The sequence below is a fragment of the Rousettus aegyptiacus genome, unplaced genomic scaffold (genome assembly GCF_014176215.1).
Source record: "Rousettus aegyptiacus isolate mRouAeg1 unplaced genomic scaffold, mRouAeg1.p scaffold_m13_p_12, whole genome shotgun sequence".
In the NCBI taxonomy this organism is placed as follows: Eukaryota; Metazoa; Chordata; class Mammalia; order Chiroptera; family Pteropodidae; genus Rousettus; species Rousettus aegyptiacus.
This window is the reverse complement of record NW_023416287.1, coordinates 13916558-13921972: the sequence shown is the minus strand read 5'-3', so window position 1 is coordinate 13921972 and position 5415 is coordinate 13916558. Positions and strand designations below refer to the sequence as shown.

Below are 5415 nucleotides of genomic sequence, written 5' to 3'. Positions count from 1 at the left end.
CTGCAGCTTCAGCCCTCACCATGGGCGTGTGTTGTCCTCCGCAGTGTCCCCAGCCCCCAGCATGGCCTCCTCTCCATGCTCCTGCCCCGTGGTTAGCAGACCAGGTTTCCGATCTTGGTATTTGATTGATTCCTCCCCTCAGACCGTTTGCTGTCTGTCTTTCCCACCAGGAATGAATGTCTGAAGGGCAGGGGCCTCAATTGTCTTCTAGACCCTGGTGTTCCCAGGGTCTGGCTCAGAATAGATGAAACAAAAAATTTTTGTTGAGTGGAAGTGAAATAGCAGTGAGGTGGTCACATCCTACCTGCAGAACCAAGCAGAAGAGAACGGGGGCACTTCCCCTGGGTCTGGGTCACCAGGCTCCCCAGACTTTGCAATTCTGGAGTAAGCCTCTGCCAGGGCTATTTGTAAGGTGGGTGTGGGCACCTGAGTAGGACTGAGAGCTGGCAGTTTCAGGGCTGGGAGGGCTGCAGGAGAATATGCTGTCAGCCCAGCTCAGGACCCTGGGGCAGTTCTACTTCCCTTTTTTCAAAAGTAAACAAGGCGAGGGGGGAGGGAAGGGACAGGCTTCCGCTCCACAATGATAGGCCCAGGGACCTGGATGTAGGAACAGGAAATAAGAGGCAGCAGAGATTGTAGGAAACAGCTGTAGGTGCCTTGCCTGCCTCCACCTTTAGGCAGCTTAGCGGCCACGTCAATCCAGCTTTGGCAGATAACAAAAGGCAAATAGACCACCTGAGCTGGGGCCTGCTAGTATTCTGGGAAAGAGATGTGGGCATGACTTTGGGAAAAACAGGCTGAAGGGAAGGGGATGGAGAGCTGGAACTGCAGGCAGGTACTCCCTGGAGGAAAGAGGAGAAACTGTGAGCCTAAGACGCCCATTCGGATGGCCACGTGGTTGCAGGCAGCTACCCTGGACCTTCAGAGGACAAGTTTTGTCCCATTTCCTTGGGTACCAAAGATGGGGGGACTAGCATGGGGCCTCCAACCCCCAGGTCTACTTTCTACTGCCCCATGTACGTCCAATGAACATTTCCACATATGCTTTCCCTGTCCACGAGAACTTTCTGCAGTAATGAAAATGTTCTATAACTAGGTTTTCCAGTACGATAGCCATTAGCCTCACAGGTCAGTAGCTACATATTGGACAGCACAGTTCTAGACTCCCCCTCCTCCCATTCTCTCGCATCCTCCTCTTCTTGTGCCTCAAGCTATGAGTCAAAATCTATGCTGTAATAAGTGTCAATTTCACAGGCTATAAACTCATGTAAAACAAATATATGCAATGCCTAATTTTTCTATAATTGAGTGTAACGCCCGTTTGCCTAGTGGCAGAGTGGCAGAGATTTATTCTAAGCAAAGTCAGGTTAAAGGCAGTCAAGTGAGGGTTTTCTCTCACCTTTTTTTTTTTTTTTTTTTTTTTTTGTCAGAGCACATCTACATCTCAGGGAAGGTCAAAGGATGTAGGTGGCACCCAAGCCCTGGGAGGGGGGACATTTGGGGCCCAAGGGACCAATGTTCATGCTGGTATCCAGGTATTAGTCCAGGTCCTACTCACTCAATCTCTTCTTTAATCTCCAAACTTCATTTCTGGGTTCTACTAGGCCTACCACTCCTGCAGGGGCTTGAGGGACAGGTACAGAAGCCCTTCTAAAGACCCGTCTCATCATCCACTGTTCCCACCTGCTACATACGCCCATACTTCCTTTCCTCATTAGCATTTACTGAACACCTCCTAGTTACCAGGCATCTTCTGAGCACTTGCAAATCATTAGCCCATTTACTCTTCCCAATAAGTCCCCAAGGTAAATATTGTTATTATTCTCATTTTGCAGGTGAGAGAATGAGGCATAGAGAGATAGGATGAATAAGCTCCCACAGACAGTATTCTTGGGCTAGGACTTCAAAAACCAATATTACGTATGCATTACCCGGCAATACTAAGTCTAAGAATTGACCCCAAAAATATGCTAGCAAAAGTCTGAGAGTAATTACACACAAGACCATTTGTTATAGCACTCTTTGTGATAACGAATGGCTAAAAACTACCCAGACATCTATCAATAGGGGATTAAGTGAATAAATCATGGTACATTTATACCATGGAGTACTATGCAGCTGTAAAAAGGAATGAGACTATCTCTATACACTGTAATAGAACGAATTTCAGAATATATTGTTAAATGAAAGAAGTGTGTATGGTTTACTGCCATTTATATAAGAAAAAAGAAATACAAATACTATAAATATACATATATGTTTATATGTTTTAATTTAGAAAAACAAAAAACTTTTTAAAAATGATTACCTTTGGGAGAAGAAGAGACTAGAGTGGAGGGAACAAATATAGAAGCTAGACTTACCTGAATATTACTTTATTTTGAATATTTAGCTATGGAACAGTATAAAAGTTCTGTATAATTATTAAAGCAAAATTTAATTTTAGCTAAAGTATTGTCTAAAACTAGAAAGTAAAATGAAACAGAGGTACCAAACTATGAATTAAGTTGATAGCATAACCACTCTGAGAAGAATTGTTTCAAATGCTGTTAGATACCATCATTTAATGACTATATATTCCCATCAGAATATACTCAAAGGACAAGAACAACTGCAAAAAAGAAAAAAATAATAAAGGTTTTTAAGCTTAAAATATTTTTGGCAATTATATTATTAGTAAAAATTATTACACATTATGGGATAAAACAAATAAATCTAATGTTGTTGCTATTAGAAACCGAGACTAAGAAACAAGAAATATAAATATAAAATCAAAGAAGTAAAAATTCTGTAATCTAAATTGAAGTTGAAAATATAAGTGTGAATTCAAGACCTCTTAAAAATGTTGATCTCTATCCACTCTCAATCCAGTAGCTATGAGCACCCCTAGATAAAGATTCTGAGAGATCTAAATACCATTTCCCATGAAAGACTCGAGGCTCCTTGGAGAAATGTCTAATTCAAGGTTTGGAGGGGGGAAAAAAAAAAAACATACAATATGAACCTGGAACATCTTGCCATTCCAGAAAGCAAGAATAGTACAGAGTTATGTCAAAAGGGCCCAGAAGCCAATTTGAAGAGGCTCTAGCTGGCCAAAGATGACACAATTTGATCATGAATAAGGCTTAAAATCAAACAGGTGTAAAATCCATAAGTTTATAATGATACTCCTAAAAAGAAAGAAAGAGAGGGAGAAGGAAGGAAAGAAGGAAGGAGGAGGGAGGGAGAGAGGGAAGGGAAGGAGGAAGGAAAGAAGGAAGAAAAGCAGGAAGAAAGAGAAAGGCTCACTGGATTCTCTTTGAGCATTTTAGGGAACCAACTTATCATTTTGAAAATTGTTAAAGAATTACCCATTTTTTCTAGTTTTCCTATATGAACTGAATTTCATAAACAAATGATTGGTTAGAGAAAGTTTCTCTTGATAGTATTATTTCTGCTAGTAAATGAAAAAGTTTTTTTAAAGAATTAGCATTTTGCATTTTTTTTATTTTGCAACCTTTAACAAAACAATACATTTAGGCCATGGTCATCAATGGATAGAAATCTCAGAGAGAGACAAATATACATGATGTGGCTCCTGATAGAGAGGTATACAGTCACCTATGATGTATTCGTGCTAAAAAACATTTAACCTATTAAGACACTAGTCACATGAAATGACACCACAGAGATGCAGTCAGCAAAATTGGAAGGTCGGAAACCCTACAAGACAAATACTTCATTTCCTCAATAAATAATCTGAAGACAGGAAAAAGGGGACTCTCTCCAAGTCCTGTCTATTCTGGCTCCCACACTTAGAAAAAGACAGATACAGAGATGAAACTTATGGATGAAAAGAGACTTAACAGACATATCGGTGCAATGTATGGACCATGTTTAGATCTTAATTCAAACAAACACATTATGTGTTTTAAAATTATGCAAATTTGAACACTGACTGGATATTTGATAATATTAAGAGTTCATTGTTGATTTTTAACATGTAATACTGGTGTTGTGGTTACATGTTTAAAGTTTTTATCTTTTAGAGAGATGTAAGGAAATATTTCTAGATGAAATTATAATGATGTCTGATAGCTGCATCAAAATAATCCTATAGAGGAGGGAGGTGACCGAGATACATAGTGAAATAAGTTTATATGAGTCAATATCTGTGAAAGCTACGTGACGGGGGCACACGGCTTCCTTATATCCTCTCCACTTTTGTATACTTAAATCCTTCCATAATAAAAAGTCTCAAGGACAAAAGCTAACATTATTTCTATTCTTCCTACATCTCTGCTGTACAAACCGCCACCGAGGCCAAAGGTACTAGTCTGAACCGAAGAAAAGCGCTGGGATAAAAACATTTGTACAAGAAATACATTGGTTAATAGTTCAAAATTATTTTTAAATTTGGGGTGATGTTCATTTTACAATATAAAATGAATCATTTTAAAATATACAGTTCGTGTATGGCCATGCCACCCTGAACAAGTCCGATCCTATCCGATCTCAGAAGCTAAGCAGGGTCAGGCCTGGTTAGTACTTGGATGGGAGACCAACTAGGAAGACCAGGTGCTGTAGGCATAAAAAATAAACAATAAGAGATTGTAAGCTGACAAGGTCCTTGCAATCTGTGAGGTCAACCAAGAGTTGTCTCGCCTAAAAAAATAAATAAATAAATAAATAAATAAATAAATAAATAAATAAATAAAGTATACATACAGTTCGATGGCATTTAGTACATTCGCAATGTTGTACAACCACCACCTTTGTCAAGTTCTAAAACATTTTTGTCCCCCTAAAAAGGGAACCCCACACCTATGAAGAAGTGGCTCCTCATTTCCCTGTCTCCCCAGGCCCCCACAAACGCTATCTGTTTTCTGTCTCTACGGATTTATCTAGTCTAGATACTTCATATGAATGAAATCATGCAACATGTGACCTTTTATTTCAAACTATGTCCAACCACACATTTACTGAACTCTGTTACATGCCAGGCACTAGCTAAGTGCCAGAGACGAGATGGTGAAGAAGACAGATGTGATCGCTACCTCCACAGGATTTATAAGACAGCCGTTGTGCAAGTACACACAAACAATTAACTACCTAATTACAGATGTGCAAATGGTACAGAGTTGAAGAACAGAAGCTACAGGGAAGGTAAAACAAGAAGGGCCTGATCTAGTTTGGGGAATGAGGGAAGGCTTCTCTAAAGAGGTACCATTTAAACTGAACCTTACATAATGCCAAGGGGTCAACCACAGGAAGGAGGGACAAATTCTCAAAGCCAGGTGAGAAGGTCGGGCCTGAAGGTCTAATCGGAGGAGTCATGAAATTCGATTAGTTCTTATTGTGGTCATGGTTGGGGGAGTGTTATTGACTACAGTTCATAGTTTATAGTAAGGATCACTCTTTGCGTTATATAGTCCA

The 5415-nt window shown here is 39.8% G+C and overlaps 1 pseudogene; it reads left to right on the top strand.

Moving 5' to 3' along the window:
- The first annotated feature begins 4450 nt into the window (after positions 1 to 4450).
- Positions 4451 to 4569, top strand: LOC118610346 (annotated as a pseudogene).
- Positions 4570 to 5415: the final 846 nt, after the last annotated feature.